Source organism: Labeo rohita, chromosome 25, assembly GCF_022985175.1.
Source record: "Labeo rohita strain BAU-BD-2019 chromosome 25, IGBB_LRoh.1.0, whole genome shotgun sequence".
NCBI lineage: Eukaryota > Metazoa > Chordata > Actinopteri > Cypriniformes > Cyprinidae > Labeo > Labeo rohita.
Genome location: NC_066893.1, coordinates 20842472 through 20867515, shown reverse-complemented (window position 1 = coordinate 20867515; position 25044 = coordinate 20842472). Strand labels below are relative to the sequence as shown.

The 25044-nt window shown below is 31.1% G+C and overlaps 1 protein-coding gene across 5 annotated transcripts in view; it reads right to left on the bottom strand.

The window, feature by feature from the left end:
- Positions 1 to 25044, bottom strand: part of lrrc4ca (leucine rich repeat containing 4C, genome duplicate a) — a 283862-nt gene that overhangs the window by 16931 nt on the left and 241887 nt on the right. For 4 of the 5 annotated variants that reach the window (XM_051099845.1, XM_051099848.1, XM_051099847.1 and 1 more), the window contains one exon: positions 9697 to 9766. The gene's annotated coding sequence lies outside the window, so the exon portion shown is untranslated. Of the gene's footprint in view, positions 1 to 9696; positions 9767 to 24677; positions 24778 to 25044 lie in introns of all 5 variants that reach the window. The other variant, XM_051099846.1, reaches the window with a different exon arrangement.

Here is a 25044-nt window from a genome sequence, read left to right as displayed (position 1 = left end):
ACATGTGAACAGCAGGCTGGGAGTAGACATGTGCAGTTACCCATGAGTGGCTGACCAATGCATCCGCAGGGCACCACATTCACGAAACAATCCAGGCTAAATTATTTCCATGGGCCGCTCGGAGGATGGAGAGGGGTGTGGGTGGGGGTGCGAGGCCTGGCCCGAGGCAACACATTCTCCAGACAAATGAGCCGTGCAAATTCTGACTCGCCTCTTCAGACTGCGCTGTTGCACCCGGACCGCGCTGTGGACCAGTGGTCCTGAAACTGCAAGCTCACACATACTTATATATCCGAACAGAGGCCTGGTTAGTAGAGTTACATATGACAAAATATGGCTATTTCACATTTTGATTCAATTGAGTATGGTTATTTACTCCAAATAAACCATCATGAAGAGATGCTTCAGAATTCACATGAAAAAACCCATTTCACTTCCACAAGGCGTCATATTTCTAAGTAAAATAAAATTAAGTAAGGATACACAACATTATCGGACCACTGTTCTTTAGAAAAATCCTTTGGATTGCACAGATTCTTTGGTTGTTCAGCATTTCTGTGTAGTTGAACCATTTCCAACAATGACTGTATGATTTTGAGATCCATCTTTTCACGTTGAGGACAACTGAGGGACTCATATGCAACTATTACAGAAGGTTCAAATGCTCACTGATGCTTCAGAAGTAAAAATGATGCATTAAAACTTTTGGAATTAGAAAATCAGGGTAAATTTAACTTATTTTGTCTTCTGGGAAACATGTATGTATTTCCTGTACCTCTAAAGGGTAGTACTAAATGAAACAAATATGATATTTAGACAAAATAAGAAAAATGTAAACATTTTGAACATTCCAAAAGTTTTCACCCCCGTCTCTTAATGCATTGTTTTTACTTCTGAAGCAACAGTGAGCATTTGACCCTTCTGTAATAGTTGCATATGAGTCCCTCAGTTGTCTCAAAATCATACAGTCATTGTTGGAAAGGGTTCAAACACACAAAAATACTGAAAAACCAAAGAATTTGTGGGACCTGAAGGATTTTTCTGAAGAACAGCAAACAGTGTTCAGAACAAACAAGGGACTCATGAACAACTAACTCACCAAACAAACAAACAAAACAAACAACCAAACAAACAAAAAACATCTGTGGATCATTCATTTAACAACACAGTATTAAGAATCAAGTGTATGTAAACTTTTGAATGGGGTCATTTTTTATAAATTCAACTATTATTTTTTCTTGTGGACCGTATGAAAACATCTTTTATGTGAAATATCTTATTCAGGTCGGTACTAAATAAAAAATAACATGCATTTTGTATGATCCCTCTCATTTTGGTAAAAAAATTAACATTTTGCAGATCGTAATGCTAATTCTAAGAGTTTAGAAAAAATAAAATATGAAAAAAGATGAATTGTGAAAAAAACATTAATGGATTTCATAGGATCCTACATAAAAAAAATAGCCCAAAAACGTGTATAAAGTGCTTGTGTAAAGCAACCTTGACTATTACAACCACATTTTCCATCGCTTCCAGTAGCCCCACTGAAAACAGCCATTCAAGACGAGCACAATGCATCATGGGATACAGTCTCCCACTTTGACATCCCTCTCTCTCTCTATTTCTAAAACAATTACACATTCGGATCCACATATCCCCCATCAAAAACACAGCAAACATGACAAGAAATCGTTACCGCAGATAATCTCCTCACGTGTACATACAGACGTGACGTTATCTCCAGCATCGCTGCCACCTGCTTTGATGTATTAGTGTAATTAGGCAGAATTGTGTCTGACACACAGATGCCGCATCGATCGGGTCGAGAACGGACACCGCGGAGGAGATCTGCCCCTACAGTCAATGTCTACAGAGCATCGTACGTGCATTCGGACGCTGCTTTGCGAAGAAATCTCATATGTTGTCTGTAGCGCAGTCGCTAATGATTATTTAAGGAATTACAACACGTTTAAAATCGAGTACTCCAATCGAAAAATCTTGACAGCCCTAGCTGCCTGTGTGTGTGTATATCAGCAGCCTTTGGAGGAAGGTTGTCTTATTGAGGAAGTATTGATGTATGATGAAGTTTCAGCTCATCTGTGAAGACATCTGTGCGTACGCGACCGATGTTTCTTTCACAGCTGCGTCTGTTCGGCACCAAGGACGGCGGCCGACCGCCAACACATGGCTCGGAGGTACAGGCCACGTCTGGTGGCACGTCGCGAGGCACAGCTGTAGAGCGTCAGAGCTCATCAGGAAGAAAGTTGCCTGGACGGCACTTAAGGGAATTCATGAAAAGCCAAAAGCTATTGGTTTCCAAAGACGCCTACAACCAAACCGTATCACCCAAAGTGTTTTACGTCATCCCAACAAGCTGTTTTGCGGCTTTCAATATAATAATCGCCTGCCTGGAGTGTTTCTGCGAGCGTACTGTTGTTAGCATCGTTTGTCTTTGTTCCTTGTCTCGCTCCAAGGTTGTCAAGTGGGTGTGGAAGGACGGATACCTCTTTCAGGATCATAAAGTCAAGAGCCAATTCTGAGGCTCTTCAGTCAGTCCCCACGCAGGCCGTCTGTATCAAACATGTTCACGTCTGTGAGCAAATCACAAAAATTTGTGTTATACCAACATCTCAGCATGTACTGACGATTCAAAACAAATTATTACTTGTATCGGTTATACATATATACAGTCCAGAGTTTGCATGTATCGAAATAAGTCACCAGCACCATGTGTTCACACCACAGAAACGTGGCAGAAATGTGCAGAGCGCACTAAATGTTCACACAACAGACTGGCATGTCAACCTGCAACAAGCAACAATATTGTCTCAATTTTCTCACCAGTCACTAGACATCAACGGAATCTAATTTAGTGTTATCAGCAAAGTTTGCATCAAATAAATAAATAAATGAGGCATAAATACTACAAAAGGTGATAATTAAATTTTTCTTAGCAATGATAAACACAATTAATGTCACAATAATGATGTCACAAATTATTGCAAATTAATTGTTGTTATTTACAATAACCAAGCACTGATATACTAATATTGCACAATGTATACCATCAATACTAAGAATTCTTATTCTTACTCTTATTATTAACTTTAAAAACGTTTGTATTATTTTGTTATATTTCTAGTTTATATTAGATAAATATTAAATATATAAGACAACAATATTAAAATACACAGATAATAATAACAATAATAATAATAATAAATAACAACATTATTATTATTATTATTATTATTATTATTATTAACTTTAAAAACTTTATTATTTTGTTATATTTCTAGTTTATATAAGATATTAACTATATAAAAAGGCAATATTAAAATACACACGTAATAATAAATAACAAAACAACAACAGCATTATTATTATTATTATTATTAATTATTATTGCAATATTATGGAATATTAGAGTACTGAAATACCATGTGTTCAATATATAGTTTTCTATTTTTTATTAAATATATAAAAGACAATATTAAAACACAATTATAATTAATATTATATTATTATTATTATTATTATTGGAATATTATGGAATATTAAAATATTAAAATATTCTGTGTTCAATATATAGTTTTCTGTATTTCTATTTTCTACTAGTATTAAATATATTAAATATATAATATATTAAATATAACAAGAGACAATATTAAAACACATATAATAATAATAATAATAATTATTATTATTATGGAATATTATAGTATTGAAATATATAGTTTTCTACATTTCTATTTTCTATTATTATTAAATATATTACATATTAAATGTATAATAACTACTAAAAGACATACAATAATAATTAATAATAATAATAATAATAATAATAATCTCTCTCTTAGATGATGTGATTATGTTATTGTTGTTATTATTAAAATATTATAGTACTGAAATATCTTGTAATGTAAATGTCATGTAAGTGTTTAATATATAGTTTCCCATATTTTTTTTTTCTGATAATATTAAATATATTAAATATATAATAAGAGACAATATTAAAATACACACAATAATAATAATAACAATAATAACAATATTATTAATAATAATAATAATAAAATTATAATAATAATAATTATTATTATTATTATAATTATTATTATTATTTGTAGTAGTATATTAATACAACTTTATAATATATTTTAGTATTTAAATATTTTGTAATATTTTGTAATATATGCAAACATGTTCAATATATAGTTTATGTAATTAAAATACACATATAATAAATATACTACTACTACTACTACTACTACTAGTCTCTCTCTTAGATGATGGTATTAGTAGTAGTAGTAGTTGTAGTATTAAATTGTAGCATTTTATATGTACTCAACATAGTTTTATTATTCTTAGAGTTAGTTTTTACTTTAAAGGATAATATAATATAATATAATATAATATAATATAATATAATATAATATAATATAATATAATATAATATAATATAATATAATATAATATGTGAAAATGCCTTAAAGTCAAACGATCAAAACATGTTTTTTTTTTTTTTTTTTTTTGTTTTTTTTTTTTTTCCATAAAGTTATATAAAAAGATTTGTGAGCTACAAAAGAGAGTGAGACTTCTCACTTTACACAAAGGGAAAAAATAATAATAAAAAAAAAAATTAAAAAGAAAAGAAGTATCTGAATAATAGTGTCTGTACAATGTACGGCAACAATAACAGAGCAAAGAATTAAAAATTAAGGAAGGGATTAAAGACTGGATGTCTGATCTTAAAGTATGTCTTTTCTACTGCATCAAAAGCAAGAGCTCTGTAAATGTAGCAGCAAAACCCAGCGGCAGCAGGAGATGCAGATAGCAGGCGAAATCCCTGCAGGGCTTCAGAGACAAGCCATTCTCATGTTACACTACATTTGTTGAATTAATAACAGATAATTTAGCTGCAGGTGCAGGCACACACTGTGCTCCCCACGTTAAACCCAGCATCCAGGGTTGCTTTCTGCTCTGATCTCAAATCAGTCTCCTCTCAGCAGATCCGCCTTTGAACAGATCAGGTTTGCAGAACAAACTCCTGCATGAGAAAAACCAAACCGCTTCTACACAATCTGCCACCGCTGAGCTTCACCACTGAAAACTGCACATCTGTGTGTCCTCAACAGGCTTCCGGACTTTGGGTCCCTAGGTAAGAAAGTCTTATTTACTGGCAGCTTTGTACTTTGCTCTACATAGTGTCCCGACAACAACAAACACATGATATGATAGTGACCCAAAAATGAAAATTATCATGTGTTCTTCATACTTTTCAAAACCTAGGGGCTGTAGAAAGAATACATAAATAAATAAATGCATACATACAATTTTCCCCAAAGTTATAAGTAAAGCAAATTTTGTGAAATATGTTTTACAAGAAAATACTATCTCATTCTTTCTATTTCAAATTTTCACATTAAATGCAGTGTGTTAGTTATTGTTTCTTCATAATTTGTGAAATGTACTAGCAATTTCTTTTACACTTTTTTCAGTGCATAACTTTAAAAAAAGACATGAATAAAACAGTCAAAAAAGTTTTTTTTTTTGAAGTTGCAACTAAAATAGATTATTTTTGTACATTTTACAAGAAAATTTTTTTTTTTCTACTTTCAGATTTTTGTACATAATTTTTTAAGTGTACAATTTTCAAAAATGACTTGAAAAACATAAAAAAAACCTAATAATACACTTATTTTGGAAGTTTTAACAAAAAAATATGTGACCTACGTTTTACAAGAAAAGTTCCTCCAGATCTATCTATTTATTTATTTATTTATTTATGTATTTATTTATTTATTTATTTATTTATTTATAAGTGGTAACTAAAAAGCATTTGGAGTACGTTTTAAAAGTGAACTTACTCCAGAAATCTTTATTTCTACTTATGTGTTGCTTGGTATTTTTACATTTATTTATTTGGTTTGTTTGTTTGTTTGTAACTATTTGTAAAAATTCAATAGCAATTTATGAATTATTAGTGAGTTTTTGTACACATATTTTTTTTCAGTGCAACTCTCAAAAATAACACAAAAAAGACCAAAAAAGCCTTACAAATAAAACAATTTGATATATATATATAAATTTCATTTGGTTAAAAGAAAAAAAGTGAATGAAACTTTTTTTTTAATGCCCAACAACAACAACAACAAAAAAAAAAAAAAAAACAACAACTTATGACTAATGAAAATTTAAATCTATACATAAATTTAAGTTTTATTATTATTATTATTATTATTATTATTATTTATTTATTAATTAATTAATTTATTATTATTGTTCAGTGTGTTACTGGCCTTTTTAGTAATTATTTGTGAAATCCAATAGCAATTTCTGAGTGAAAATGATTAAAAGTGAAAATTAATAAATTAATTTATGATTATTTTTAAATTCAATGTATTGCTTGCCATTTTTATTGACATTTATTGCCATTGTTTGTGATGTTGAAAAAATGTTTTCAGTGTATTTGTATGACAAAACAATGACTTCAGAAATTTGATTATTTAATAAAAAAAAAAAAAAATCTGAATAAAATATTTTTGGTATACTTTGAGTGTGCAAAAAGACCAAATAAGTATTATAAATAAAAGAAAATGTAAACTTATAAATAAATTTACGTTTTATTATTACTGTTTTTACTATTATTATTATTATTATTCAGTGTGTTACTTGTCTTTTTTAGTAATTATTTGTAAAATTCAATAGCAATTTCTGAGCGAAAATGTTTAGCACACCATTTTTTTCAGTGTGCAACTTTAAAAAAGGACAAAAAAATAAATAAAAAAGACGTACAAATAAATTAATTTATGATCATTTTTAAATTCAATGTGTTACTTGCCATTTTATTGACATTAATTGCCATTATTTGTGAAATTCAATAGGAATTAAACTGTTTAAAAATAAAAGTTTACATAAAAAATGTTGTCAGTGTATTTGTATCCTAAAACAATGATTTCAGAAATTTAATTATTTGAAGAAGAAGAAAAAATGCATTACTTGCCTTTTTTATTGCCATTACTTGTGAAATTCAATAAGAACTGAATTGTTTAAACATAAAAGTTTACATAAAAAATGTTGCAATGTATTTGTATCCCTAAACAGTGATTTTATAAATGTAATTATTTGAAGAAGAAAAAAATGCATTACTTGCTTTTTTTATTGCCATTATTTGAGAAATTTAATAGCAATTAAATTGTTTCAAAACAAAAGTTTATATAAAAAAGGTTTCTGTGTATTAGTATCCCAAAACATTGACTTTAGAAATTAAAATATTTGCAAAAAACAAAACAAAAACGCAATATCTGAATTTCCATTTTCATTTCCTGTTATATTTACACTACTTCATAACTTCTCAGCACAATTTGCATGGTTCAGTACAATCTGTAATCAAACCAAAGCTCCTGCGGCATGATCACACTCACACAGTCATTCCTTCAATAACATTTGTCCTGATCAAATGTCGATGTGCATGAGTCAGGACGGCCTTTCTGAAGGAGGCAGCGTTGTGTGTTTGATGCTTTGGATGTTGTGGGCCTAATCGCTGCGGTGTTTAATTTAACAAAGCGACAGAAAAGGCTGAGACAACTAAGGCGAGGGAGCAGTTGCCTTCCAATGTCACCATCTGTTATTTATACAGTTACCGCCTCCTACGGGAGACAGCAAAAGGCCACATATTGCAGAAAAAAACATAAATCTATCACTTCAACTCATTATCTTTTTAATCAGCTGACCCAGGCTCCCCTCTCAGGGGAGCGACACAGCCGGGGTACGTTTAGGACAGACCCATAACTCACCAACCGCTCCCCCATCCACAGAAAAAAATAAAAGCTTACAGACTGTTACAGTGAATATGAGTGTGAATAATATGAGGTCCGTTGGAGGAATGATACAGAAAAACTATCTGCACGTCTGGATTGATGATGCAGGTACTGTACGCCCATCTACGGCCCAAAAGTATATCGATTTATGCTCTTTTCTCTATTCAGTCCATTTATCCTACTTGCAGACCCTAAAGTTTTAATTTTTAATTTGAGGCTCTACAAAATGGTTGAGCTCTTCATTAATAGTTGAAATGTATTTTTTTCATAACTCTGCATTGACTTGAACTGAAATAGAAGGATATTTCTTCTTAATAAGCTTTTTTTTTCTACAAAAGGTTTAAAACAACATTCAACTGTTATGTGGTATTTTCTGAGAAATGAGATTTTAGTGGTGCAAATATACAAACAAAACAAAACAAAACAAAACAAAAAAAAAAAATAAAATATTTTTTATTTTATATACATATTATTTATTATATATTATATTATAGTTTTTTATTTTATTTTATTTTATTTTATGTGAAAATCATTATACATGTATTTTTCATTCTTTGATGAATAGATCTTATTGTATTATATTAAAAAAAAAAAAAAATTATTCATGTGGCAAAGCTGAATTTTTAGCTGCCAGTAGAAGAAACATTTTATTTTATTTTGGGTGTGTAGAAATGTTAATACATGTCATTTTATTATTTTATATATAGTTATTTATTTTATTTTATTTTATTTTATTTTATTTTATTTTATTTTATTTTATTTTATTTTATTTTATTTTATTTTATTTTATGTGTGTGAGAAAATCTTTATACATGTTTTTTCATTCTTTGATGAATAGATCTTATTATATTATATTAAAAAAATGTATTTATTCATGTGGCAAAGCTGAATTTTTAGCTGCCATTAGAAGAAATATTTTATTTTATTTTATTTTATTTTATTTTATTTTATTTTATTTTATTTTATTTTATTTTATTTTATTTTATTTTATTTTATTTTATTTTATTTTATTTTATTTTATTTTATTTTACTGGGTGTGTAGAAATGTTAATACATGTCATTTTATTATTTTAAAAGCCAGTACAAGAAACATTTTATTTTATTTTATTTTATTTTATTTTATTTTATTTTATTTTGGGTGTGTAGAAATGTTATTTTTCTATTTTTGTGGACAGTGTAAATGTATATGTATTTTTATTCATAAGAAATATAAACCATATGTTAAATAAAATATAATAGTAATTTTAAAGAAAATATTTAACATGAATGCAGAATTACATATATTTATCATTAAAGGTTGAGCATCTTTTCAAAAATATTTTTTTTTTCAAACTTTTTTTTTTTTCATGTGTTGTTGATTTGCTCTGTTCTGCAAGGCCCACAAACTATTGCATCGGAAAATCCGCGTATATATTTCACAAAAACAATTCCACATGATGCGAGCAATTTCTCTGCTGATTACAGTCTGAAATTACGCTGGTGAAAACGGCAGAGCTTCAGAAAACTACAGTCATAACTAGTCTGTTTTTGTTGATTTCAGCACACGACTGGTAAAGGAAAAATCAGAGCTGAGTAGAAAAAGTTCATCTTAAATCAAAATGTGCTGTAGCAAATGTATGAGATGATTAAACTATAATATATAACGATTAGCTTGACAATGAAGCCTGAAGTTTGTCTGGGAAATGAATAAACGCCAGCCACACGGACTAATTGTAATTCAGTCCTGTTTGATCTCATCTATCTTCCTCTCCAACGAGACAGTTCCTCCATCAGCTCGTGTATGTCACATAAGATCCCATCTTCAGACGGGGCTCGGTGCCTGATCTCCAATCAGCCAAAGTGTGTTCCTCACAACCTGTTCCTGTACACTCACCTGCCAAGTCTTCCACAGTGCCAGCAGTTTCTGGACATCTTCACGCTCGGTTTCGCTAGCTGGCTTCGCCCTGCGCACACAAAAGAGAAGAACCGCCACGTTACAATTACAAACCACTTGGATCCTGTCGCTTTTTTCCGGCTCCAAATGTTCAAAAAGGGAACCGCGGGAGGACGAAGCTTTTGTTTGCAAACGTATTAAGCTAGAGGCCAACCTGTTTTCTTCTGACTAACTTCACGCCGTTCCAAATAATGGATGTGCTTAATATAGACATTAATGTAAGAAATCCCCACTTGGACTCTTTCATAATGAGCGGCTAGAAAATGTTCACAGTTTCGTGAGCAGAGGAGATGACTCAGACGCCACCGCTGCCAAACAAGCCGAAGCATTTCTGTTTGATCCTCACCTTTCTCATGTCTAAGTGGTTTTGGTAAGTGGATAGTGTGGTCTTACTTTAGTTTACAAAGAGGTATTTCGGGAAACAGAATATGCTGACCTGATGCTATAGTAATTTAAAGGGACAGTTCACCAAAATTAATTATTCTGTTATTATTTACCAAATCCACAATTAATCAATCAATCAAATCTCGTTTAAACTCACACTTTTTCCTCAGAATTGCAAAAAAACTTTTTACCTCACAATTCTGACTTTAGCTGTCACAACTGAGTTTATATCACACAATTCAGAATTGTGAGAAAAAAAGAAAGAATTGCAAGAAAAACAGTCAGAAATTTATTCTAAATTTATTTCTCACAATTGAGTTAATCTCACAATTCTGACTTTATAACCCGCAACTGTGAGTTTATATCACGCATTTCTGTGAAAAATTTCGAATTGTGTTTATAAAAAGTTTATATCACGCAATTGTAAGAAAAACTGTCAGAATCGCCAGTTTTTATCTCGCAATTCTGACTTTAGAACTCACAATTGTAAGTTTATATCACACAATTCTCTGAAAAACATCAGAATTGTGAGTTTTTATCTCACAATTTTGAGTTTATATCACGCGATTTTGAGAAAAACGTCAGAATTGTGAGTTTTTATCTTGCAATTTTGAGTTTATGTCATGCAATTTTGAGAAAAACTCAAAATTTTGCAAAACAGAATTGTAAAAAAAAGTAGTTTTTACCTCACAATTCTGACTTCAGCTGTCACAACTGAGTTTATATCACGCAATTCAGAGAAAACAGTCAGAATTGCGAGAAAAAAAAGTTAGAATTGCCAGTCCGCAATTCTGACTTTATTTCTTGCTATTGTTTATCTTGCAACTCTCACTTTATAACTCACAATTTGGAGTTTATATCACGCAGTTCAGAGAAAACAGTCAGAATTGTGAGAAAAAAAAGAAAGAATTGCAAGAAAATATAAGAATTGTGAGTTTTTATCTTGCGATTCTAAATTTATTTCTCACAACTGAGTTATTCTCACAATTCTGACTTTATAACCCGCAATTGCAAGTTGATGTCACACATTTCTTTGAAAAAAGTTTATATCATGCAATTCTAAGAAAAATGTCAGAATTGCAAGAAAAACTGTCAGAATTGCCAGTTTGTATCTCGCAATTCTGACTTTATAACTCACAATTGTAAGTTTATATCAAACAATTCTGTGAAAAAAGTCAGAATTGTGAGTTTTCATCTTGCAATTTCGAGAAAACAGTCAGAATTGTGAGAAAAAAAGAAAGAATTGCAAGAAAAACAGTCAGAATTGCGAGTTTTTATCTTGCTAAATGTATTACTCACAATTCTGACTTTATAACCCGCAATTGCGAGTTTATATCATGCATTTCTGTGAAAAATGTTAGAATTGCGAGAAAAAAAAAGTCATAATTGCCAGTTCGCAATTCTGACTTTATTTCTCACAATTGTGTTTATCTTGCAATTTTTGACTTTATAACTGGCAACTGTGAGTTTATATCACACAATTATGTGAAAAACGTCAGAATTGTGAGTTTTTATCTCGCAATTTCGAGTTTATTTCTTACAACTGTGAGTTTATCTCGCAACTCTGTCTTTATAACTGGCAATTGCGAGTTTATATCACAATTTTGAGAAAAAAGTCAGAATTGTGAGTTTTTATCTCGCAACTTCGAGTTTATATCACGCAATTGTTTATTTCACAATTCTCACTTTATAACTCAATTTTAAGTTTATATCACGCAATTCTGAGAAAAAACGTCAGAATTGCAAGAAAAAAAGTCAGAATTGACAGTTTTTATCTTGCAATTCTGAATTTATTTCTTGCAATTGCAAGTTTATATCACAATTCTGAGAAAAAAGTCAGAATTGTGAGTTTTTAACTCGCAATTAGATTCATATTAGTTCATATAATAATTCTGATAAAAAAGTTAGAAGAAAAAAGTTAGTTTTTCTTGCAGTTCTACGCTTTTATATCACAATTCTGAGGAAAAAAAAGTCAGAATTGTGAGTTTTTATCTCGCAATTTCGAGTTTATATCACGCAATTCTGAGAAAAAATGTCAGAACTGCAAGAAAAAAAGTCAGAATTGACAGTTTTTAATCGCACAATTCTGAATTTATTTCTCGCAATTTGCAAGTTTATATCACACAATTCTGAGAAAAAAAGACAGAACTGTGAGATAAAAAGTTGCAATAACCTTGTTTTTTTTCATTTTTAATATTCGGAAACGGGCTTCCATAATTTTCGGAGCTCCCACAATCAGGGTATCTTCCGATCATTCTTTTTTTTTTTTTTTTTATATTAAAAACAGATAATAAGAAAGCAGTTCCTTTTTCCATTTTTCAATTTTTTTTTTTTTTTTTAAAAAAGAAAAGACAAGAATTATGCTCAATTCTCCATTTTTACGTCCAGGCCTAGAAAATGAATAAACAACTTGAATTTTGATCTCTGCATGTGGGCGGTATAAAAAAACACCCCTTTCCGCTGATTGGTCAACCAAACATTAGCTCTTCCCCAGTTCAGCGCAGCAGAAAACAGTCCTGCTGCTACAGTTGTTTGCATTCATAACGCGTTTATTGCAACTATATTTCATCACTTTCTCATCAAACAATCAAACAAATTGCTAACAAATAGCCTACAATTGCAGAGCCTGTAGACAGAGCCTAATTCTGAAAAATATTGATATTGGTGCAGAACTGCAGGCATACATTTACCATTAAAGGAAATTTTACAAAATATTTTACTCATTTTTGTTTTTCCATGTGTTGATTTAATCTGTTCAACAAGCCCTACTAACTACTGCTTTGGAAATAAAAATGCTAAAGTATGAAGCACAAAGCTTTTTATTGTTCAGTCCAAAAAAAAAAAACACCAAAAAGGTATGATAAAAGCTCCTGAAAAGCCATAATAAGATTTTTAATTTGTAGTCAGTCTCTGTTTACCTTTAATTCTTAAGCATTCATGCATTTTAATTAAAAACAGCACATTAGGGAAGGTTTGATGTGACACCAAATGCTGATGTTTTTCCACACGTCTCATAACCAAACATGTTACACTAGTTTAAAATAAAAACAATTTTTAGCGTTGCTAAGAAATCCAAATAATGACAGAATTTTATTCATTTATTTACTTTTTTTAGGCAAACTACGCTTTGTATTCAAGCTAGCCAAGCAAACCATAATTTTCATCAAATGTAACCACTCAAAATGAATTATTGTAGTTTTAGACCCAGCAGCAGTGCGTGTTCAAACAAACTCAAACTGGCTGCACATCAATATGATCAATATAATTATTATATTTAACATCCTTAGATCAATATAAATTACAGGCAGTCAAGCGTGAGCACAAATCGGACTCCAAACACACACAAGCACGCACACACACATTCACATCTGCTATCATGCAAACAAATATAAAGAAAACTAAGCATAATGCTCTTCTGCGTATATGTGGGCTTCCTCTGTCTAAAGTGCAGTACAATATGTACTCATCTGCACTAATGCTCCGCTCCTCCTGTCCCAGAAAATGAGGAGGCGTGTCATGAGCTACACTAGATGCTTTTCAGGAAGTCTTATATAATACAGAGAGAGACTGAGACTAATAATATGGAGATAAAAAGACGAGAGATGCACAGATAAGCATTACGAGGCCTTGACTGAATCTCCCATAAGCGCTGCAACTCTCTGCGGTCTTCAGAGAGCGGTTCCTCATATTAATGAAACCAAAAAACAACCCACAATCCATTCATTGACCATCTAATGCATATTAAACGAAACTAGCAAGGACTTTCTCAAACCGACAAGCTTTGATCTGACTTGATGGCATGATGCAACTTGTATGATCCAGGGTGTATTGGATTATAGCAGTTCTTTTTAGCAGATATGAGATATTATTTCAGACTCTAACCTCTAAACGTGTCAATCAAACTATCTCTTTCACCGTAAATATGTGAGAGCTGCAAAACGGATCAGATTTTAGTCAGTTAGAGACTTTGATTTCATGCCTTTTTCCAATAACTGTCCACATTCTCTCAGAAAATTGACGTGATGTCATTATGTGCAACTCTTGTTTGATGCGTTTGTTTGATCGACTCCAGACCTCGCTTCATATGTTCTTGCAATACTGATGCTAAAAAAGTGACAACATGTTCAAGCTCCTGCTAATGCTTAGACTCATGATCACCATCACGAGCGTCACAGTCCTATCAGCAGTCTCCCTTGACAGGGCTCTAGATCGTCTTTTTACTTTTTCTCACCTCATGAAAAGTAGCCACATGTCTTCCAGGCAGGAGGAAAATATATGCTAGCTATAATTAGTATAGCTGACATACATATTCAAACGTGCATACATTAGACAAGGATGTTGCGGACAAAAAAGGAACACCCAAATAGCTAGATGATCTTTTATATATACAATAAACACTAACAAATAAACAATAAAAAATATACTAAAAGTTAAATATACTTAAGGGGGAAATTTGTATATACAAAACTATATAAAACTATAAAAAGTACACACATACACACACACACACACACACACATCTATCTATCTATAATATAAAAACCACTTAAAAATGAACACTAAAAGTTAACAAATATATGCACGAAAATATTAAAATATATAAAAAATAAAGTTAATACGTGCACAAAAATATATAAATATAAAAAATAAAGTTAACATATACAGGCACAAAAAATATAAATATCTAAAAAAATAAAACCACATAATTCACACACACACACACACATATATATATGTGTGTGAGTGTATGTAAACAAAAATATATAAATATCTAAAAAATAAAAGTATATATTTCATATATATATATATATATATATATATATATATATATATATATTAAAAACACACTTAAAAATTAACATAAATGAAAATATATAAATATATAAAAATAAAGTTAACACATATATGCACAAAATATATAAATAGTATATAAAAAGTATATAAAAATATAAAAAAGCTATATAAAAAATAGAAGTATATATTTCATATATATCTATATATATATATATATATATATATATATATATACACACACACAAAAATATTACAAACACACTTAAAAATGAAGACTAAATGTTAACATATATATGCACAAAAATATATAAATATATTAAAAATAAAAGTATATATTTCATATATATATATATATATATATATATAGTTCAATTTAACTATATATAGTCAAATAATTTATGTGTGTGTGTGTGTGTGCACAAAATATTAAAAACACACTTAAAAATGAACATAAATGAAAATATATAAATATATTAAAAATATAGTTAACACATATATGCACGAAAATATATAAATAGTATATAAAAAGTATATAAAAATATAAAAAGTTATCTAAAAATAAAAGTATATATTTCATGTATATATATATATATATATATATATATATATATATATATATGTATGTATGTACACACACACACAAAATATTAAAAACACACTTAAAAATGAACACTAAATGTTAACATATATATGCACGAAAATATATAAATATACAAAAAGTTAGGTTAACACATACGCATAAATAAATATATAAAAAATAAAAAGTATATATGAAGAGTTCAGATGCAAAAGCCTCTAAATCCATCTGACGTATTTCTTTCTGGCTACTTTGTATATAGTAGTCAACATTTGAAGTGGATCAAAACCTTTCATCAAAGTTGTCCTAAGACCAAAACAATACCCATTCTTGTCTTAGGACAGCTTTGATGAACTTTTTTGATCCACTTCAAATGTTGACTACTGTAGGTTTCTATGTAAGTACTGTAGACCTCAACAGGAAAAATGAAATATACGCGTATTTTGAACTGGGAAATATATTTGAGTTCTTAAAGCTACAGTAGCCTTTTTTTCAAGCATACAACTTCTTTATCTGCAAAGATCAGATGAAACGACCCCTTTAACACCAACTCTGAATAAAACACACACATCTGATCCATGCTAGCAGAATCAAACAAATATGCAGTGAATTTTGTGAACCACAAAGTGTCAGCCTGTATCCCACAATCCACCTTCCCTGCCCACACATCCTTTGCCTGCTACCGGCAGCATCAACCCTGACCCGACAATCTATAAATATGTTTCCCATCACGCTCCCGAGGCTGGTTTCGACGCACTCCACTTTGGAGCCCTTTTATCTTTAAACTGCTGCTGTGCGTAGATCAAAACACCAACAGCGATTGTGAGAGTGCAAATGCAGCAGCGCAATTCTGTTGCACTATGGTCAACTTGTTTGATCACCTCTGTTGTCTTGTTTTCCTTCTCTTTCCTTCACTCTTTGGTGTTCAGTGGAACCTAGACCCATCTTTTAGTCCCTAAAGTGTAACTCAGCTTTGATTCAAACCCGTAAGGGAAAGATGCATCAGCCTTGACGAAGAAAGAAAAAAACATAAATGCAAATGGCCTTCGGACACACTGGAAACGAATGCAGCTCTGCACCTCTACAGTATAGCTGAAACCAGCAAGGTTGTCTGGTCCATTTGTCTTCTTTGAATGGTAAATCTATCTGTGTCTGAACAGGGTCCCACAACGAGGAAAAATAACGATGACCCTACGGGAGACATAATGAGGCATCATGTAAAGGTAGAGAAGAGAGAGTGAGATTGAGAGAGAAGTAAGGCCAACCATAAATCATATTTTTGCTCACAGGCTATCTTGACTTCATTTTATATATATGCTCTTTAATGCTATTTTTTTTTATAAAATTTGTGCATTTTACTTTTTAATCTGACTGACACTGCATATTCAATGAGGAAAAAGTATGTTAAGTCTATGCTTCCTTTTTTACTTAAAGGATTAGTTCACTTTCAGAATAAAAACCTAATAATTTACTCATCCAAGATGTTCATGTCTTTCTTTCTTCAGTCGAGAAGAAATGAAGGTTTTTGAGGAAAACATTCCAGGATTTTTCTCCATATAGTGGATTTAAATGGGGATGAACGGGTTGAAGGTCCAAATTACAGTTTCAATGCAGCTTCAAAGAGCTCTACACAATCCCAGCTGAGGAATAAGGGTCTTACGTAGCAAAACTATTAGTCATTTTGTAAAAAAAATACAAATATATATACTTTTTAACCACAAATGCTCATCTTGCACTAGCTGGACTTCACGCATTACGTAATCACATTGGAAAAGTCATGTGTGATGTAGGCGGAAGTACCGACCCAGTGTAAAGTGCAAAGAAAGTCAAACGCACTTTACAAAAAAAGGTAAAACAACAATGTCGGACGATTTTAAAGTTGGAGGAGAAAGTGAGATGGAGTTTTTCGCCCTACCCTACCTTTTTGAACTGAAATACCTTGATGAAGAACCAACTAAGCGTGAGCTTTCCAACGTAATTGACCCTTCGCGAGCAGCTTGATTTACAGGCGATCTGACCAATCATAGTGCCGAATCCGCCATTCTGTCCGACAAGCAAATCAGACAGGAGAGTCGATTAACTTTGGTGGACTTAAATAGTAGATTAACTTCGGTGGACTTAAATTTGAAATATTGTGTTTATTGACCTCTTTCTGCGGTTTAAATATGTTCTGATGTTTATTTATGTTTTTTCGTGCGTAAAGAAGAAAAGACACAGCAATACAATGATCTGTCATGGCACATTAATTGAGAAGTCCACTTCCAAAACAAAGATTCACATATAATGCACTCACCCCCTTGTCATCCATGATGTTCATGTCTTTCTTTCAGATTGTTGTTCCGGAAGTGGAGCTCTCCTTTAAAGAGCCACACAGTGGTATTTACAGCTTGAATTTCTTAAAAACAACGTTTTAAAGCTGAGACCTTGTTTCATACCAAAAGTGACCTGCTCTGTCTTGTCTGTAAATGTGTTGTCAGTTTCCTTTTTGATCTGTGATGTATTTTTCACTGCATGAGAACATGATGTGTAGTCTGAAATTGGCATTGTTTGTCGGACATAGCAACAGTAACTAAGGAGAGCGGGTTTTTGCAAAGGGTCAATTACATAATGTGTGAAGTCAAGCTAGTGCAAAATGAGCATTTGTGATTAAAAAGTATAGATTTTTTTTTTTTTTTAGAAAATGACAGATTGTTTTGCTAGATAAAACCGTTACTCCTCAACTGGGATCGTGTAGAGCCCTTTGAAACTGCATTAAAACTACAATTTGGACCTTTAACCCGTTGGCTCCCACTGAAGTCCACTATATGGAGAAAATCCTGGAATGTTTTCCTCATTTCTGAAGAAAGAAAGACATGAACATCTTGGGTGACATAGGGGTTAGTAAATTATCAGCAAATTCTTTCAATGAATAGTGTTCTTTGGAATTCTTTATTCAACAAAGAATCCTAAAAAAAAAAAAAAAACAGTGTCCATTAAAAATATTATGCAGAAAACTAAGTTTTTAGCACTGATAATAATAAAAAATTCTTCTTCTAATGGCTGCTAAAAATTCAGCTTTGCTTCGACAAGAATAAATTACAAATAGACGTTTTTTCAAAAATTCGAATAATTTTAACAATCATTGTTTTTGCTGTATTTTTTCAATTAGTGTATAATAAATCTTAGACGTGCACATTTTACTTTCTTAATCTGATCTATTTCGGAGTGAAACTGGACAGTCAATGAGAAAAAAAAGTTGGGCGGGACTATATCATCCATCACTATGGATTGGATCATAAAAAGTGGGCGTTTATATTCTAGAATGGAGACAGATGGTTAAGACAGGAAAAAAAAAACCCTGAGGGCTCACTGATGTCAGCCAAAAAGTGAAGTAATTTCAGAGATGGAGCAAGTTTTTTTCATTTTGATGAAAGACTTACCGATAAGTCATTCAGCAAAAACCTGTAATGTGTATTAAGTACATTTTTCTACTTTTTTGTCCCTAAAAAGTATAACTAAGTTGGAAACTCGCACTAGAGCGTGACTTATCAGGAATAAGTGAAATTGTGGGTAATTTTCCACTTTTCTGCTTTCTTGAGCGAAATTGATATCATTATTTTTTTTTTTTTTTCACATTGGGCTGTTAAAGCACTGATATAGCATGCTGATCATTAAAGAATATTAAAAAGGAATTACAGGAAAGCACCCCAGAGGTTTCAATTTGGTCCAATCACATTCACACTGTGCGGATTTGAGATTCTAATTAATCTATATTCAGATTTATTATATTAAGGCTGTAGTAATTGTAATTAATAGACTATAAAACATGCTGTCCTAACTGGTAACTAGAAGTGCTCTGGTTTGCTAATTACATGTCAGTTTGTAGATCTGCAAGTGTGTTTGTGTGTGTGTGTGTGTGCGTAAAACCATAAGGGCAGGCTGTTGTAATATAAAGAGCAATTATTTTTATTATGCCTTTCAGGTAAAGACATTATTTTAGCCTTCTCCCACTTTCAGTGTTAAAACATGATACTGATTAAAATAAGACATATATTAAATTGAATACTGATATGACTGAAACTGTATTCAACTATTAAAATAGTTTATTTTACTATTAAAATCATCTAAATAAAAACAACTGTAATATTAAAAAATATTGATTCTAAACTGTAAATCTCACTGGTAAATAGAATATTTTTTTGAATGTATTGTCCAATCAAACTGCAATTCTCAAAAAATTATTTAAAAAAAAGAGTGAAAATGTTTTATTATTCTTGTTATATATTATTGTATTGTGTGTTTTTAGGAGTAAAAAGCTAACTATAAATTAGCTTTCCAGAATTTAAATTATATCATATACAGTTGAAGTCAAAAGTTTACATACACCTTGCAGAATCTGCAAAATGTTAATTATTTTACCAAAATAAGTGGAATCATACAAAATGCATGCTATTTTTATTTAGTACCACATAAAACATGTTTACATATAGTCCACAAGAGAAAATGAAAATTTAATTTATATATTACAGAAGGTTCAAACACTCGCTGCTGCTTCAGAAGAAAGCACGATGCATTAAGAGCTGGGGGGGTGAAAACATTTGGAATTTTAAGATCAGGGTAAATTTGACTTATTTTGTCTTCTGGGAAACATTTAAGTATCTTATGTAGCTTCTGAAAAATATGAAATTTAGGCAAAATAAGAAAAATGTACACATCTTCATTCTGTTCAAAAGTTTTCACACCCTGGCTCTTAATGCATCGTTTTTTCCTTCTGAAGCATCAGTGAGCATTTGAACCTTCTGTAATAGTTGCATATGAGTCCCTCAGTCTTTAACAGTGTGAAAAGATGGATCTCAAAATTATTTATTATTATTATTATTGGAAAGTGTTCAAATGCACAAAAATGCTGAAAAACCAAAGAATTTGTGGGGTCATTTTTATAAATTCAAATATTATTTTATCTTGTGGACTATATGTAAACGTCTTTCATGTGAAATATATCTCTTTCAGGTCAGTACTAAATAAAAAATAACATGCATGTTGTATAATCCTTCTTATTTTGGTAAAATAATTAACATTTTGCAGATTCTGCAAGGTGTATGTAAACTTTTGACTTCAACTGTATGTATATACACTACATATAATTAAAAAAACAAAACATACTGTATTTTTAATAAAATAAATGCAGCCTTGAGACATTTTTGAAAAAACATGCTTTTTCTGAAAAGCATCTGTACTCATTAGTGTATGCATAAATTATCATCTCAAAATAGCACTAGTTCGAAGCCACTACAGCTAGATGCCAACTGAAGGTTAACAGCGTTAGTGTAAACCAAAAGCAACATCATCTTTATACTGAAATACAATCAGTTAAGAATAAAAAAACCCTCCTTTAGCACATCCTTACAAAAGTGATTCAAAATCAGCATAAAAAGTGGCTTTTTCTAATGACATATCATCATGTTAATGGCCTTGACAGATGGTGTGTGAATACCCTGATCAATACCATTCCAGACCTCTTAACCTTCAGTAGTGCAAAGCAAGACCTGAAGAAAATGAGGCTATTGATCAGGGCAACAGAGTGGAAAGATGCGTGCGGCATGCTAGCAACAGGCTAGTGTTTATGTTTATCGCAGCAAACTCTGTAATAAAAGTACAAGTGTGTTTTATATCCTTTTTTCTTTTTGATTTGCTTCAGAAGGCCTTTATTAAAGAAGTCCACTTCCAGAACAACAATTTACAAATAATGTCCTCACCCCCTTGTCATCCAAGATGTTCATGTCTTTCTTTCTTCAGTCGTGAAGAAATTATGTTTTTTGAGGAAAACATTTCAGGATTTTTCTCCATATAATGAACTGATATGGTGCCCCGATTTTTGCGGTTTCAAACAATCCCAAATGCGGTTGTAACGATCCCAGCCGAGAAAGAAGGGTCTTATCTAGCGTAACGATCGGTTATTTTAATAAAAATAATACAATTAAATACTTTTTAATGCCAAATGCTCGTCTATGTGAATCTTTGTTTTGGAAGTGGACTTCTCCTTTAACCCCTCGTAGCTGTGGAGCTCTTTTTATGATGGATGGATGCACTTTATTGGACTTCAAAGTCTCAACAGCCATTCACTGCCATTATAAAGCTTGGAAGAGCCTGGATGTTTTTTAATATAACTTATATGATTATGATTATATTCGTCTGAAAGAAAACGTCATATCCTGTACACCTAAGATGGCTTGAGAGCTCATTTTCATTTTTGGCCGAACTATACCTTTAAAGCATAACTATAACCGCCTCTAAGACCTGTCCTTGATCTACTAGCACGAAGTCTCTGGATCCAGACTTCCCGCTGCGGTGGAAGCTGATCAGTGCCGTAGTCCGAGAGATTAGCGGCTCCTAGAGCATGTAAGCTTCTGTAACCGCACAATTGACACAGAACAACAAACACTGGAGTGAGTCCCTCCACACGCTCAATCAAGGTATTGCATGAAGTCAGAAAGTTGGCACCTCCGGATGAGAGAATTCTGCGTATGCGCAAAAGCGACGCCGCAACTCGATTTTCTTAAGAGGATTTAGGATATCAGCTAAAAGCAGAGCGCTCATACAGGTATCTGTAGAGTTGATGGCTGAGTTAAGTCGAGACGTGCTGATGTTGTGCCAAGAAGCAAAATCTACACACTACAATGTAACACAAGTAATGCTGTTCGGCTGAATCAAATGTGTTAAGTGTCAGATAAATGTTTGCGCTCGCAAATCTTATGTAAATGCAACGCAAGCTTGATGGTAGATCATTGCAAGCGGTTTAGTAGGTGTTGCTCTTACATTCTGATATGAAACCAATTTGGATGCTTTCAGTATTGGAAATTGAGATGAGAAAGAATGAGATTGAGAATGTAAATGTATAGTTTACCAAACATTAGAAAACTTTTGACCTGACTTTCTTTCTTGTGTGGAAATATGACAAAATATCATGCAAAAAAGCATATGGCTCATGCACAGTTTAGTTACTCTTAACTAAAATTAAACTAGAACACTGAAAAATTAATATAAATATAAATATATATATAAAATAATAATAAATAAAACAAAATAAAAATGTGATTGCTTTGGTAACTAAATTAAATAAGTTGAAATACTAAAATTACTAAAATTAAAAATCTAAAATAAAGTAATTCCTTTTGCGGATTAATGGAAAAAAAAATCTAAGTAGCATATGACTCATGCACAGTTTAGTTATTGGTAAATAACTAACTAAATAAATAAAATTAAACTAAAATGAATACAAATACAAATATGTTTTTGTTAATTGGAAGAAAGCTGAAAAATAAATGTACATTTTACACAAAAATGTGATTGCTTTGGCAACTAAATTAAATAAGTTGAAGTACTAAAATGAAGAGCAAAAATCTGAAATAAAATAAAGCTAAAAGGAAAAATGTAATAAAAAACAAAAAAAAAAAAAAAAAACAAATAACTAGATGTAAAACTAAAATATTAAATAAATAAACATGAAAATATTAATATTTGGCAACTAAATTATATAAGTTAAAGTACTAAAATGACCAAAATCAAAAATCTAAAATAATATAAAGCTAAAAAATAAAATAAATAAAATAAAAAACTAACAAAAATAAAATAACTAAAAATAAATTATCTGAAAAAAAAAAAAAAAAATATAATATATATATATATATATATATATATATATATATATATAATAACAAAAATAAAACCACCAAATAAATAAATGCAAAACTGAAAATAAAATAAAAATATGCCAACTAAATGAAATACGCTGAAGTACTAAAATTACTAAAATTACTAATATAAAACAAAGCTGAAAAGCTAACAAAAATAAAACAAACAAACAAATACATGCAAAACTGAAAATTAATACTAAATTAAAATAATTAACATGAAAACTGAAAATATAAATATTTGGCAACTGAATGAAATAAGTTGAAGTACTAAAATTACTCAAATCAAAAATCTGAAATAAAATACTTTCTATCTTCTCTATTTTCTATAAAAGCACCATATGATCAGTTACTTTTAATTACGATTAAACTAAAATTAATTAGAAGAAAGCAGAAAAAAGGAATATATTAGACGAAAAAGTTTTAAATACATACTAAAATGACTAAAATCAAAAATTAAATAAAGCTACATAGAAAAACAAAATAAATAAAACATACAAAAATAAGACAAATAAATAAACAAAACTAAAAAAATATAAAATAAAATACAATGAAAACTGAAAAAAGCTTATTCAAATTAAATCTAATTCTGCTCGTGCTAAATTTCAAATCTTTCATATATTACGCCTTGCGTGAGTGGAAAAAACGAATCAAATCTCACGGATATTTGCTTATATGCAAATAAGGTGTGTCAAAACATGCCACATCAGATTTGATGTCAATGAGGCCAAATCTAATTGATTCTTGTACCATAACCAATTATAATGCTCTAGGTTATGAATATTTTAGATATGTACATTACGCTGTGCATATTCAAGTAGTCTAAAATAAGAATCAACCACTATAGAATAGTGGCAGATCTTTCAGATCCTCATACAAAGCTATCATCTGCTTTAAGAGTAGCAATACAGTACCGCACACAAACTGTATGGATTACTGTTATGATGGAGCCTTTTTGTTCATTTTTGAGCTTGACAGCTCCTAGTCACCATTCACTTTCATTGTACAAAAAACGGCAGTATGAACATCCCGCCTGGCGGAGGAAAAATATCACACAGGTTTAGAATGACACGAGGGTGAATATATGATGACAGAGCCTTCATTTCTGGGTGAACTATCACTTTAAGCAAATTTAGGAATCAGCAAGAGACAACAACATTTATCCAAAGAGTCGTAGATGAGCTGGCGATGTGCAATGCGTCAGTCAGAGTAGCATTTAGCATCAGCAAAGCTGGAACAATTGCTCATCCGCCTTAAACGAACTTGTCAGTTCCTCTACGGCGTGATTGATACCAGTAACTCACACCATCCGGCTTATTTGTAACACAGATGAAGATAATCATCATCTCTTGTGGTAATGCTGATGAAAATTACAACAATTATGATGAGAGGAGGTGGGGGGATTCTGCTACAACCATCAGTAGAAAAACAAAAAAAAAAGGTAAATACTCCCCAAAAATGTGATGACACATCTGAATGCGCTATAAATCACTCACTTCCCTTCTTTACTCTGTTTCCTCTAGAAGGAAGGAGGGAGCAAGTGCCAGACGACGAGGGGGTGAACACGGCACGCTTCAGTGGCCATGACTGCACTCCCTGGGAAGAAAAGCAGTCTGTCAGGACCATTATTCAGGATAAAATGCCCTCTTTTCCTCTGATCTAGAACCAGCATACATACATAAATGGAAATCTAATGGATTGAAACTGCACACGAAAATTAGAAAACTGTAAAAATAAAGAAACTAATAAAACTAAAATAAATAAATAAATAAATAAATAAATAAATGGGAATCTAATGGATTGAAAACTAAATTATTGGAATCTAAAATAAGAAAATTGTAAAAATTAAGAAACTAACTAAAA